The sequence below is a fragment of the Gymnoscopelus braueri genome (genome assembly GCF_963280865.1).
Source record: "Gymnoscopelus braueri genome assembly, chromosome: 4".
Taxonomy (NCBI): Eukaryota; Metazoa; Chordata; class Actinopteri; order Myctophiformes; family Myctophidae; genus Gymnoscopelus; species Gymnoscopelus braueri.
Genome location: NC_137605.1, coordinates 52,929,753 through 52,945,649, shown reverse-complemented (window position 1 = coordinate 52,945,649; position 15,897 = coordinate 52,929,753). Strand labels below are relative to the sequence as shown.

General features: G+C 41.1%; 1 protein-coding gene across 1 annotated transcript in view; it reads right to left on the bottom strand.

Moving 5' to 3' along the window:
- The window catches only part of nacad (NAC alpha domain containing), a gene marked incomplete at its 5' end in the record, with an annotated part of 50,622 nt that overhangs the window by 30,910 nt on the left and 3,815 nt on the right, over positions 1-15,897 (bottom strand). The gene's annotated exons all lie outside the window — the stretch shown is intronic.

Genomic DNA, 15,897 nt, shown 5'->3' with positions numbered 1-15,897 from the left:
AACATGTCTTGTCAACGCTTTGCGCTTTAATGTCAAATGGTGTGATCTAATGTCCTAATGACCTGTATCTCTATACATGACCTATATCTCTGTATGACCTGACATCGTCACTAATTTACTCTGTCAGCTGTCACCCTGTCACAGATAAACCTGCCACATGTCCTATAATATCGAAGGGATAACTTGTTTATGGAACCATAAGATGTATACAAGGATACCCTAAGATGAACAACAACTTATTATTCAGACAGCCAGACGCCTTGTCCATCTGATGACTTCCTTCTACGTATGAGGGTCTTACAACCAATCAGAAGAATACACCTATATCTGATGCCATGGATGTCCAACTCTGTATAAATAACATTGTCTGTTGTTAAAACTTCAGTGTGATTATTATTCTTGTCTGTAACTTGTACTGTCTCTGTGTACACGCTCGAACAATACAGACTGATCAATTTTGACTTACCAGGAGGTGTCTGACTATCATTTCTTTGGGTGTTGACTGGACGGGTATTGGGGGGTCTTAGTACCAAACCATCTTTTTACATCTTATTATAAAGTTAATTTCTTATCAGAGCTTTATCAATTGGTCCTTCGAAAACGGTTCAGATAGCCATTAGAGATTATAATTATTATAATTTTCTCTCGACCGGTCTGTTTTAGAATCAGCTTTCAAAATTTCTTTATTTTGAATTCCTTCTGGGTGACGATTCAGCGGCGAATTCAGATTCAGTTTTTTTTACCCTTTTCCTTTTTTGGACCTCACTTCCTGCATTCAGTCAACACTCCAGAGAGCTGATCTGCTCATCTCCGCGTGCTGAGACGGTTCTTATCAACCACCCTGCAGCCAGACACTTTGGGTATGTGACAGTTCTGTATTGCTCACACAGGAGACTATTATAGTACTTGTTATATCTTGTTTGTCTTGTAGTTTATATGTGCTGTTTGTTTTGTTGATCTTGTTGTCGTAATGTACTGATTTTCTGATTCCATACTGATATTTGACCTAAGATTAACCCAGTCAGATATAGCCACCCTTTCACACTGCCTATTTGCTATATGTGGGTTAATGTTACACAACGGGTCTCATATCAACTCATAAGAGGAGAGTGTTCCAGTGTCACTCTCCAATCCTGGCTACATTTACCTGCTCGCCACAGGTAATACCATGTATACAGATCTGTGTTTTCTATGTCAGTATCACCCTTACCATCCCTCTTAATACGAAACATTACCAGCCAGCTGCATACCGAACATTACTAACATGTTCGACCCAGACGACAATTGCCAGGTTGTCATCCCTGTCACCCTTGCTTCAGAAACTTCAGTACATTGTGTTGTTCGTTTGTCTTGTTTGGTCAGTACATATTTTGTTTGTTTGTTTGTCTTGAATTATGAGTTACATCCATGCCATTACAACGGTTCTGTCCATATAAACTATTATATAGTATCATAATATAATCTCCCCTCATATAAAAGTTGTCTCTCTCTCTCTCTCTGTCTCTCCCTACCCAGCCCTCCCAACCCTTCATGCTGCGGGCCCGTTATCACCTCGACCTTGCAAACAGCTGCCTCGCTGTTACTTGAATCTTTTAGACCATTTCAACATTGACACACACAGAAACTTTCAGTGTGTGCCAATCAAGAGGGGAATTATTATATAGTATTATAATATAAATATAGTCCAGATACACCATTCAATTAATTGAGATCTCCTGTGTTCCTTCGACTTCTCTGTGTTCCTTTGTTTCAGACAACCTAAACCAGCTACGCCATCTCCTCAAATCAGCCCTAAAAACAGCATTACACCAGCACGGGACAGTTGGTATAATCTCTATTCCTTATCTCCTAGGATTATAACACAGCCTGCTGATTTGCGTATTTTTCAGAAACTAGCCATTTAAAACCTTCAATTTCATCCCTGTTTCCATACAGTAGAATACAGCCGAGCGTATTTTATTATTATTATTATTATAATTTTAACTTCACGTCATGGGCAGTCTAATACCAACCTTTACTTCATGCATGGCAAAACCAGAACGGCCAGTTATGGCCATACAGGGTCCTACTGTTCGCCCCCTTACACCACCTAGACAGGTTTCCAACACGAATCAGGCTAACATTACACACCCTCCAAACACCGGACACACTGCTGGACCTTCTACAGCAGGTAAAGGTCGGGCTCCGCGAGATTATACGAGAGTCCAGTGTTATAGTTGTGGAAAATATGGACATACCCAGGCAAGGTGTTACAACCTAAACCAGGAACTTCCCTTTAAAATGCACACACGGACATCCCACCCCAAACTGTCCTGGAAAATTAAACGTAATCGCCCCATACTAATTATCGGCGACTCGAACTTGGCAAGAATGCCCATGCCACATCCAGGGTCAAACATACAGATACAGGCGTATTCAGGGGCAAAATATCCGCATTTCTCTCAACTTTTTGCAAGGACACCGGTAGACCACCACGCCACTGTTCTTGTCTTATCTGTAGGCATCAACCATCGGAATGAAAAATCCCAGCGGACTTGTTCCCAGCTAGATGAAATGTACAGGGCAGCTCAGACCACTTTCCCAAACGCCTCCATATACATCCCCATGGTAAATTTCAGTAACACACTGCCACCAGATCAGAGGAAGGCATTAGGGTTGCTTAATTTTCACATATATTCCCACTATCGCCATCTTCACACCCTCCCTGAAGCCGAGTTCGAGACTCAGGGAGATCAGATTCACTGGACCCCGCTGACTGCCAGTAGAATATTTGCCCATTGGGGACGTCAGTTAACCCAGTACACACTCGATGCTTTTGTTCTTTTGGGGTAAATTTCAGTGACTCAACCAGTAACCTCTACACCCACTCACTTCATGAAATTCAAATTATAGGTTCATATGTGTCAACAAAATATTTATGAATGGCCATCTTGAAATAATCTGATACCTATTCCATATATATATTTTCCCAAGTATTAATCTCTCCTTATGTGTCTTGTTCTCATTTTTCTATATTCTATGTCTCACTTTCCGTCTACACCAGAAACTTGGCATCATGGCGTGAACGGCTTCCCAGGCGTGGCCCCACCAGTGATAACCAAGGGTGTCCCGCTGTATCAAGCCAAATCACTATCTCCACGACACCCAGAACACACCAGCGTATTAATTCCATTTGATTATTTGGCATTCATTAGTTCAGTTTCTGATGGGCTGATCTTAAGTTAAATCTGTTTAATGTATTTTTTCACGTTAGAGGTTAGCTGAGATCTTATTTTTTTTGGTAGGTAAGGGGGTTCTATTTATGACGACGGGGAAATCTTTTCTGGCATAAACGGAATCCCACCCTTTTGTTTATTTTGATCTACCCATCATTTTTTGACTTCATGTTAAAATTCCACCCTACAGTATTTTGTTGTAAAAACCTTCTCTATGTCTGCTTTATGCCTCACAGCATCACATACCCCGAAAGAAGGCAGCCGAGATCCATTCAGATCCAAATTACTGATTTTTTTGTGACCCAAGACCGTACGGGATCAGAGGTCAGTGGATTTCAGGGGGGGATCACAATGAGAGGTAAGGTGCATTTTAACATCTTACGCCTCCTGTGCTCCTTCTGAAACTCCAAAAAGGAAAAAAAATAAATACGATTTACACATTAATATGAATCCTGGTACAATTTGCTCAGTTTATAATAATAATTCATATCCATTTACTTAAAAAGGAAGATATTTCGTTAGATTCCCAGAGTACACTAAAATACTCATTGTCAATTTACCCACTACTAAGTATATTAGATAATCAAATTCATCATAGGTTCTCTCACTCCCTAATATAGCCTCTCATTTCTCCAGTTTCTTATCTGTTTACATTCTCTTGTTCAGCTGTTCTCATAACAAAGTAGGCTATGGTTAATAATTGCTCACAGAAGTGTGAAAGAAAGTACAGAAAGTGAGTTATGTCGAAAGTAAAGAGAAGTGTGAAAGAAGGTAAAGAAAGTCAGGTATGTCGTAGTGAAGGTAAAGAAAGTCAGTTATGTCGAGTAGGGAAAGTAAAGAAAGTGATCAGACAGAATGTAGAATGCAAAGGATTTCATTTTATTTTATTTTTCACCAGTTTGCTGTCTCAGAAAAGTCTGTGACCGAATTGTTATGAGAACATTCTGACTTTGTGAGGGCCATTGGGCTCAATATAACTTTAACCCATTCCTTCCAATTACAGTAACTCCCTTATAGCAATATCTATCTATCTCTATATATATAATATCAGTTTTATTACTGTCAGCCCATTATTAATATGTTTTCCTTTATTTTTGCCATAATGTCAGCACCATCAGCATATGAATGAGTTTGTTCATCTAATTTAGTAACTTTAACTGTTAAGCAAACTCCAATATCCAAAATCCCTTGTGGAGATTTCCGTTTCCGTTAGGGTCTGTAACAGCCACGTTGCTATGGCAACTCATTCCAAAATGACCTCTTAAAACTCAATTTCCCATAATTCCTTCTGGTATGAGACTCCATTTCCCATAATTCCTTCAGCAGGAAGTGTTAGTGGTATGTTAGACACGGTTCCATGGCAACCTAACCCTGTAGAGTCACTATCGAATTCCATTTAAAACATAGATCCGTTAAATTTACCCTAATAAGATTCAATTTGTTCTATATCAATATTGGTGAACATTAACTATAATATTAAGTTTATTATCAAGTCATTTTGATTTATTTTAAAAGTTTTGAAAATATTTTATCATTTTAACTTAAGATTTTTTTGGAGCTTGTAGATCTTCAACTTTTTGAAAGCTTGTAGATTTGCTATTTTTCTGTACTTATCTCATTTCAATATACTCTTCAGAACAAAGATGTTTATTCCTTATTTTTCATTGTTATTTTATTTTTAAAAGTTTTAATTATAATTTTAATTTTTTATTATTTTTTTCTCATCCCCTTTCTCATCAACAAATCATCTGACACACACTATATTATAGATATATGGGTGTCAAATAGAGGGGAGTTTGATGAATATCTGATTTAAATATTTGATTTAAATGTTTAATTGCTGTGTTTTGTGTTTCTTTTTCATTTTGTGTTTCATTTTAGAACGAGAATATAAGCCACCCCATTACCCCATTAATCCAATTCCTGGACAACAATCACTGGTCACAATACCTGCCAATTGTACATACAATTGTACCTACAGGGCTAAACTTTAATTTTATATCTGGTGCCAAACTGTTTTAAACTCTGCCAAACAGTAAATTTGATTTCCATTCATCCTACAGATTTCAACTTGTGTCTTGGATAGACAGATGTTTGATGCCCATGCCTACAGGCAATCAGGAAGTATTTCTTGAGTTTTAAGACGATATCACGTAAGTTTTTTCCCAAAATAAAGTGTAAAGTGATATACAAATTTACATAGTACAGAAGTGTCCCGTTCCATTTTAAATACTTGTATCTTGATAAGAGCACAAGGACTGCAGCTCCACAAGGAGGAAGGTAACTTTTCTATTTCTGAACGTGTACAGAAACAATCAATGACCCGAGACGTAGGTCTCTTGTCAGATTTCAATATGAAAACTTACAGACTGGTGAGTTGTCCCTCCCTACAATCTCTCTGCTGCCATGCCATTAAACTGTGCTAAAATTGTCTGTCTTAGTTAAACCAAACATGTTGAAAAGATTTGTTTGGGACGGTGACATTAGCTGAGATTTTTTTTGAATTATAATAAAGTTATTTGCAAAGTTGCAAAGGGAAAACTTGTGGAAACGTGTGGAGTGTCTTGGGAATTCATGAACTATAGCCCTGTTTTGCTTCCTATTTGAATAAATAAATTATACAGTCCTTTTGAAGAAGTATAAATGTGTATGTTATCTAACTAAGCATTTATTTTTGGCCTTAAGTCATTTAAATCTTTGCCTGTCGGTGATTTGGTTTTGAATAATGTCACAAGGTACAATCAGCTTGACCTTTGACCCTATCCAAATCATGATAAGATGTAGGATTGATAGAGTCATTTTGGTCTCTTATCTGAATTATCATAATGTGTCTAGGGTCCTTAACCTGGTTAAAATGTCCTATTAATTATGGTCTCATAATGGGCCTGTAATACTGTCATGTTAAAAGTACTCAGTACTCTGTACTCTCAGTCTCTCTGTCTGCCAACCAAGGCCATGTAGCTGCAGCTGCCGTAAGTGGCTATCTCCAGAATGTTCCCAATCAGTTAAAACATGTCTTGTCAACGCTTTGCGCTTTAATGTCAAATGGTGTGATCTAATGTCCTAATGACCTGTATCTCTATACATGACCTATATCTCTGTATGACCTGACATCGTCACTAATTTACTCTGTCAGCTGTCACCCTGTCACAGATAAACCTGCCACATGTCCTATAATATCGAAGGGATAACTTGTTTATGGAACCATAAGATGTATACAAGGATACCCTAAGATGAACAACAACTTATTATTCAGACAGCCAGACGCCTTGTCCATCTGATGACTTCCTTCTACGTATGAGGGTCTTACAACCAATCAGAAGAATACACCTATATCTGATGCCATGGATGTCCAACTCTGTATAAATAACATTGTCTGTTGTTAAAACTTCAGTGTGATTATTATTCTTGTCTGTAACTTGTACTGTCTCTGTGTACACGCTCGAACAATACAGACTGATCAATTTTGACTTACCAGGAGGTGTCTGACTATCATTTCTTTGGGTGTTGACTGGACGGGTATTGGGGGTCTTAGTACCAAACCATCTTTTTACATCTTATTATAAAATTAATTCTTTATCAAAGACCATTCAGGCAGAGGCTTTGAAGAAATAAAGAATCATTAAATTATCAACTTTAAAATATACCTTTGAGGAATAACAGAATATAGTTATATGTAGGCTTGTATACAGTGTATCAGGGGTCTTCAACAGTGGGTCCGGGACCCCTAGGGGGTCCTCAGAGTTACTACAGGGGGGGCCACCAAATATTTCTGTGATATATATATATTTTACATTAACTACTTGAACCCTAGCAGCCAAAAATAGCAGATCTACAAGCTCACAACGCCTCGCAGCGCGAGAGCTTGTAGATCGGCTATTTTTGGCAAAGAGGTATGAGGTGCAGACTAGTGTATAAGGGCTTTTATGAAAGCTTACAGACCAGGGAGGAGAGGAAAAGCTCCGTCCCCAAAATACTGAGGACACACTGAGCTGTGAGGTGGGCCATCTGCACTGACTGGTACAATGTTTAGACCCTTATCAAGACGCTCTTATCCAGAGTGTCAGAGTCAGGCGGCAAGCATTCGCTCTTGGAAACGAAGCCAAGACGGAAGTCACGAAAACGCTGCTGTTCTCATTAACCCATTCTATCCGGGAACACGTCGCATCTGTGTCATTTTAGATTTCTTTGGCCATTTGTCCCTGGAACTAAATATTTGGATTCTACATGTCTTCTAAATTCTAACAGTTTTTTGTAAAAAAAAAATCAGTGGTGCTCAAACTTTTTCATGTCAAGGACCCCCAAAATGATATGTTTTTGGCCGCCGACCGCCATCAAAATATGTTGTTCCAGGGACCCCCAGAAGCAGATATCTAAAGATTTGAGTAAAAAATTTAAAAAATATATGTATTCAAAGATTTGCACAAATGTTCAAGATTTTTCAAAAAAAGATCCACAAGCTCATAATGCGGCACTTGATGCCGCGCTATGAGCTTGTAGATCTGCTATTTTTGAATAGCCAAAGTATAAACTAATGGTTATAGGCTATAGCTCAAATCTAAAATGACACAGATGCGTTCCCGGATTGAATGGCTTAATGGCCTAGACTAGAGGGTGTCACTGTTTCCCCTCATCCAGCTGCAAAATAATCTTCATTCCATTGGAGTCAATGGTGACTTTATCTTAGTTAACCTTTTCATAGAGACTATGTTTTCAATGGCTAGTGTAAGGGTAACAGCACTAATAAACGTAGTAGAAAAACAAGTAAGTGACACAAAGTAACAAGTCGATATTAAGCGAGCATCTGTATGAAATGAATATCGCACGTTCAGAGACATTTACAAACGCCTGTTCCCAGATGGAGCAGTGTTTTCTACAAATTCTGCCTTTCCTAATCGCAAATGACATGCACCAAGCTTATCCTAACATCTCAACTTTACATCGGCTCTATCTCACTGTTCCAATAAGCAGTGCACATTCATTTATTAATCTAATTTGCCTATTTGTATACCAGTGATGGTTATTATGCAGAGATATGATTGAGTTGGAGTTGGTTGGTATGTTGCATGCAGCAATAAAACAAGGAGGCTATTCTAACTATAATCGTTGTCATGGTTGATTCTTCCGATGCGCTCTGTGTTTGTTCCTTATATCGTCAAAATGAAACATTTAGCTAAATATTGAGAGCAAAAGACATTTGAAATGCTTAATGTAATTATATTAAAGTAAGTAATTTTGCAACCAAACCAAACTGTAGGCCAACAATCATGCCAACATAATGAAGTTGACCTAATTTTCGCAGCCGCATATAAATAAAATTGTGTTATTATATTAAGCCTTTTAAACCAGTGAAATGAGTTGCTGCATACATACCTACATGCATAGAGGGCCCTTTTGATCTGAAAACCCATGCGGAAAAAAGTCAAGCTACGCCACCGATATGAATAGCATCTGTCAACAAGTAAACAGCGTACCTAATATCCATCTAAACAAAACAACGGATCTACAAGCTCTACCAGATGAAGCATATAGGCCTTACAGTAAGTGGTTAAAACGAGTACTCTCCATCCTCTCTTTCTCCCTTTTAACTCACTGTCCATCCCTGCTTCACTTCCTGCTCTGATTCCTTGTCTCCCCGTCTCCTTCCTTCCTCTCCCTGCTTCCTCCTTCCTCCTTTACTGAAGATGCAGGCATCAGCACCTAGCGGCACTCTCTCCATGTGTGTGTGTGTGTGTGTGTGTGTGTGTGTGTGTGTGTGTGTGTGTGTGTGTGTGTGTGTGTGTGTGTGTGTGTGTGTGTGTGTGTGTGTGTGTGTGTGTGTGTGTGTGTGTGTGTGTGTGTGTGTGTGTGTGTGTGTTTCTGCATCGTGTGAGTGTACAGTATGTGTGTGTGTGTCTCAGTGTGCAGTTTTCTCTCCATGTGTCTCTGCTGAGTCATGCCTCAGAGAATAAACCCTGTCACTCACTGTGCAAGTCAACATATGGCTAAGCACATGCGTGCCGTGCACGCGTGCATGCTCACACCCACCCACACACACACACACACACATGTTTGTCAGAGAGACATCATCTCCCAGCAGAGTCCAACCAACGTCAAGGCGACAAGCTCCCACAGTCATGTACACACAGACAGACAAACAATATATTTTGAACGTCACACGAAATGCATTTCATCATAATGAGTTTGATGAACCTCAACTAACATGAACATAACGTATAATCACCTCCTCAGGGTGGGTGAGGTACACGTTGTCCTCTTGGCCTGTTTGCACAGACGCAAAACCGTAATATTAGCAGCACTGATGCTGTGCCAGGGGCTGGGATATGCTACCAGTGTACAGTAGCACATCGGCCAGGTCTACGAAAACAAGCCCAAAAAAAGCAACTTGTTTTACCATTTCGAAATAGCCGATCTACAAGCTCACAACGCGTCGCATCGCGACACATTGTGAGCTGGTAGATCGGCTATTTTCAAACGAATCTTGGGGGGAAAAGTGAGATATTTTTTATATTTTTGAAACATTTTAACAACACCTCCCTGGCACATAATATTTTCAGTCAATGTCAGCGGACAAATACATGTTAATGTGGGTGGTCCGTGACATGAAAATATTTACAAGCAGACTTGGCAACACTGGATGCTACTAGCATCATCCCATGCTGTTGATCACCACTGTTAGCATCACTGCACTAGCTGGGAGGGATGGAGAGGATCCACAGCACGCCTCTGCTTTTGACTCCCCCCCCACGCCTCTGCTTTTGACCCCCCCCCCCACGCCTCTGCTTTTGACTCCCCCCCCCACGCCTCTGCTTTTGACTCCCCCCCCACGCCTCTGCTTTTGACTCCCCCCCCCACGCCTCTGCTTTTGACCCCCCCCCCCACGCCTCTGCTTTTGACTCCCCCCCCCACGCCTCTGCTTTTGACCCCCCCCCACACCTCTGCTTTTGTCCCCCCCCCCCCCCCCCCCCCGAGTCATACATTTTTATCACCATTGGGGATGTGTTTTTTCCATGCTTCTGGTCCGATTAAATATCAAATATATGCATTTCATTTTGGGAAATGTAGACTGTATGATATGTTTGATATTTACGTTTGACAAATTCACAATGTAACAATTTAATTAAAAAACACATTCACCACTGGTGTTCCTATATACAAATTTGTCAAAAATGTTTCTTTTTTTAAATAAATACTTTAAAGCTTTTTTAACTCAAAGCTCACGAGTCGTATCGCAATGCACTCTGAGCTCGTACATCATTTATTTTTAGCTATTTGTCGTATGAAAAACTACATAGGGCTTAACTAGTAAAGAAACTGTCCCACCACCCCTCTGCTTTTATTAAAAAAATTACAAATGGAACCCTGCTGATATCATTAAGCGACGCTGGTCTCTGCAGCAGAGCCGCTTCAGACTTAACGTTTCAGATAGTCTACTCGAATGTCTCCCCCTTGTCTTGGCCCTGGTTAGGGTGCCTCCTCCGAGGCAGAGCTGTGGAAGCGAGCGCCTGGCTCGCTCGCAGGCAGGCCGCAGCAGGCATACAGGCCGAGCTGCGTCATACGAGGCTGCAGTGCCGGCCTGTTAGCCCCACGGGAGAGCCTCTGTTACAGTCTTTAATGAGAGAGAGAGAGAGGGACAGAGAGAGACCGATAGAGAGAGAGAAAGAAAGAGAGGGAGAGATGCAGGAAGAGAACAAGAGACAAATAGGAATTGATACTGTAGATAGGGGAGAGAGAGTGAGAGAGAGAGCACAAATCAGCAGTCACATGGTCTCCTCACCCTTCTCTCTCTCTCTCTCCCTGTCTGTCAGACGAGTCTGTCTCTCTGCCTTCCTCTACTGACATTCAGGCCAAGAAAGCACTTTATTTTTACAGCGTGGGGCCTCTGTAGGAGCTAGCCGTCTATAAGAGATGGTTAGAGTGTGTGTGTGTGTGTGTGTGTGTGTGTGTGTGTGTGTGTGTGTGTGTGTGTGTGTGTGACTGTGTGTCTCTCTCTCTCTCTTTTTATGGAGCTATAATCTCGCCAACCGCAGGACCGATCAGCGCCACAGTTTTTGTGCCTACTGCCAGTAGGCTAACTTAGTACCACTCACTCATGCATGTTTCATATATTCTTTTAATATTTAACTTTTGTTTTATAATTGAATCAGGCTGAAACCTTGCACAAATTATGAAATGACTGACGCCATTGATATGATGGCATCGATGTCGATTATGCCAGAATAAATAATAAAAGCTGAGCATTTGCCTTTATTGGCATTCTATCTCAAATACAATACCTCGCCACCAATAAAGAGAAATAGAAGCAGAAAGCAAACAAAAGGCTCGCCTGACAGAAACACCAGAAGCTGCAGATGTCAGAGATATGTATGGGAGCCAGGCCGTTATTAGACCCCGTCTTGTTTTTTGAACCACATGAACACTAGCATGAAAATAGCTACGACTGGATATTTTCGCAGAAAAAAGGAGTGGATCTAGTAAAGAGCCTAATGTTTCTTCCACAGTAGGTTTGCTGAGAACAAATGCTCTTTTTCAATACCGCTCTACTTAGTCTGATACTGTTGACCACTGGGAGCCGACCATGTGGCATGAAGTACAACCACTGTCTTCTACTGTTGACCACCCATCCCAGATCTTTGCATGCCAGTGTGTGGGATTGAACCAGCTGCTTTTAGTCCACCATGTTTTTTTGTTTGTTTTTTCTTTCAGAAATAGCCAATCTACAAGCTCACAACACGTAGATCAGCTTTTTTTTCATAATATGCTTTGCCTATAATGACATGCCCAGAATAGGGACACTAAGTGCCATTTGGGGGCAGTGATATCCATTTTTTATGGCATGCTCTGAAAAGGCATTCGCCTTTATTGGCATTCTATCTAAAATACAATACCTCGCTACAAATAGAATCATGCAAAGCGCAGAGAAATAGAAGCAGAAAGCAAACAAAAGGCTCGTCTGACAGAAACACCAGAAACTGCAGGTGTCAGAGATGCCTATGGGAGCCAGGCCGTTATTAGACCCTGTCTTGTTTTTTGTAACCATATGAACTCTAGCACGAAAATAGCCACGACTGGATATTTTCACTAACAGAAAAAAGGAGTGGACCTAGAAAAGAGCAGGGTACCCCGGTCACCTAAGTATATCGGTATATAGGGTCCAAGTGGTTACTGCAAATCTTTCTTCCAGGGTAGGCTTGCTGAGAACAAATGCTCTTTTTCAATAACGCACTGCTTAGCCTGATACCGTTGACCATGGCATGAAGTACAACCACTGTCTTCTACTGTTGACGAACGGCCCAGTACAACCACAGTGTTTCCCCTTGGGCTCAACCTTCTTCCAGGAGGTCCCTGGATTGAATTTCCACACATCCTTTGAACCATTTGTGGGTGTCGACATCAAATGCATAAAGCATGGTGCAGTACTTTAATGCACTAAAGCCCCCCCCCGGATGTAGACGATATCAGCTGTGTGGTAGTAATTAACGCATGGGGGAACGTCAAGGGGAAGTTCTCTTCCAGTTCTCACAGGGGGCAAAGTTACCCAGCGCAAAGACACTGAGTTTAAAATGTGCACACCAATCTCATCTCAGCTGTTCATGAACATCTCCCCTTTACATAACCCTCCAAAAGGAGTATACCTACTGCCAAAGCAGCAGAACGGATTCTCTTCGTCCCCCAGCAGAACATTTCTCACATGGGGAAGGCAGTGAATAGAACTAGTAAAAAGAAAACGCTAAGTTTGGCCAACGCCACCAATCAATATGGAGTTCCACAAATGTCATCAGTATGATGTTAGAAATCCACAGGGAAGCCATGCCGCCATTAGATCCCTTCTTGCTATATACAATACAGATCCGTTAGCCAATGATAAACTCACAATTTTGTTTGTTGATTTTGTTAAGTAACACTGTCAATCTAGCAGCTGCTATGTGGCTAGCACTGCTAATCAAAGCCGGCCAGCTCTGTTGCTAACTAGCTAGCATAGCAAAACAGAGACAGTTTGGCTGTGTTTACTGCCATCAGTTTCCGGGAAGAAGTCATAATATGACTTTGTTGATATTATTGCCACCGAACAAGGGCAGTTGCGATGTTCTGTGCTAAGCACCAGAGCTGGCCACTCCACTATAGTTGCTCACCTCTTCCTCCTTTTCCATATAATTATATGAAAAAAAGCAACTGATATTGTTGTCTAGATATGGACTAGTAAGTAAACATGTAGTATAGCAGTATGCTTTTACTGCTACTGTCTGATGTACTCTACTGTCTGTACAAAGAGAAATCCAGCGCGCTTCAGCCAGTTGAAGGTAGAAGGGCTCGTCGGTGCTCAACAGGGACAACTTGAATCGGAGAGAATAATACCCGGGCACTTCAGAAGAGACTACCCAAATAAAATGCTGGAGCACTCGACTGGTCTGCACGTATTTATTATTTAGCAGGGGTGACTGACGTTTCGACTTGCGTCCTCCTCAGAGTCAAACAGTACTCTAATGTCTGTCTGTATGGACAGCATGTTCCCTAATGTGAAGGCTGTAATCATGACTGTAGTGGTAGTACTGAATTTCTTATGCTAAAAAGAAGCACTAGGATATGAATTTAGACCAAAAATTTTACATTCACAAGAGATTAAACCTGTTTTGTAGGCTTGAAATGATGTTTTATTTGACATAGCATGGTTGACCTGCAATGAAGGCAGATTCAGACCATGTGACCAGAACAGTTAACGCACAGTACTAGAAAGCGATATATTTCTAGTACTACTATAGAAAGCTATGGCTAAGTTTAAGAATGCCTGTTTTAATATGTAAGGAAGGACATTTCAGGGAAAATTGCTTAGTGCTCCTTTAATGTTGGGCCATCGCTGCAAAAATAAGTGAAAGCAGTGCATGTGTGTTTCTGATTCTATCATTCAATCATCATCATATTTTGCCAATCTTCACTTTATAGTCTTCTGGTTCGTCTAATGTGTTTCCATGCAAACAGCCCTACAAGTTATATAAGTGCAGGTGTGCCTGACCAATGTAGAAATAAACAGTTTGACTTGCTTTCAACTGCTTTTCTTACATTACCAAAGATCCCATCATATTAAAGCAATTTTGAACCTTTGGTTGAAGAGCTACCTGGTGTATCCTCCAGCAGGCTATTGTACTTGAGTACACCTTTGTATTCAAACACCTATGCTACCAAAGACATCCTCAGTTGGCAGGTTTGGTACCTTCAACCAAGCTTTCAAACGTTTTCTAATACATTTTTTATTGAAACAATGACTTCTATTTCAGCATGGTAACTTTTCAGGAAGAGAAAGGCTGTAGTAATTGATCATCCACGTCAATGATGTCATTGGTTTCTGAACAGTCCACAGCCCAACTAACATCAGAGACAGAGTAGACAGAAATGGTGCTATTTCTCATTATTATATGAAGATTTGGTTGAAAATGGGTGAACTGCAAAGTAAAAGATCTGAGTACTTCTTCCACCACTGGCTGGTAATGATAATTGTCGATCATCTTTATCTGTTGCTTCTTCTGTGCTCTGTGAGCAAGATTCCATTAACTCTCATTGTATGGAGAAACAAGTCTCAAAATCACACATAAATGCACACAAAAAGAACATAAACCAATGACAACAAAGGAGATTCTGCATCTAGATTTAATACATCTAATATGTATTAAAAAAAACTAGACCTAGTACAACTTCAGGAACGTTACATTGCTGTATTCATGTTATATTATTATCTAGAACAACAAAATCGCTAGGTCACCGTTGAGTGGGAGAAATGGCCAGTAAAAGTCTGCTTTGTTTGCCATTGTTTACCTGCTAAAGCTGTGATTTTGAAACCTGCTTCATCCATACAATAGAGTGACTGGAATCACTACTTCTGGTTTGAAATCACACGGTTGTATATGATATATAAACGTAGAGTTTGTTCCACACCATTTCAGAAGCTCTCACAAACCACGTTTGGGGTCACAAAGCTCTGCTAAACTACTGCCTCTCTCTGTCTCTCTCTGACCCATGTCTGTTAAAACGATGTGAAACCACAGACCATCTGACTCCCTCCATCTCCTCATCCATCTCCTCCTCGCCTATCCCTTCCTGCTCTCAAAGCTTCCCAGAAGCAGCAGCACCACAGTAATACGTAAACACTTAACGAGGAGGATGCTTCCCTAAGGCTGTGTGTGTGTGCGTCTCTCATGTGTGTGTGTGTGTGTGTGTGTGTGTGTGTGTGTGTGTGTGTGTGTGTGTGTGTGTGTGTGTGTGTGTGTGTGTGTGTGTGTGTGTGTGTGTGTGTGCGTGTGTGTGCGTGTGTGTCGTGCATGTGTGCGTGTGTTTGTGTCGGCAGTGTGCTACACTGCTGCATGGTTAGCTTGCTGTGTCATGGTACTGCTGCTGATGTTGGGATGGTGCACGGGGGGGGGGGTGGTGAAGGGAGGAGCCTTTCCACACAATACTGCCCCACAAAACACACACCGCTGCTGGTTGGGGGGGGGGCTGTTTTGGTGGAAGGAAACAAGGTTACTGTTCTGAGGAGGAGGGGAGGGAGGGAGGGAAGGAAGGAGGAGGGGGTCCGGTTTAGGAACCAGAAACACAGTTCATGGTAGGACGATGTGGGCTGCTTGGAAGGGTTAATTGGGTGTGAGATGTGTGATATCATGTGTGTGAGATGTGTGTGCGTGTGTGCGTGTGT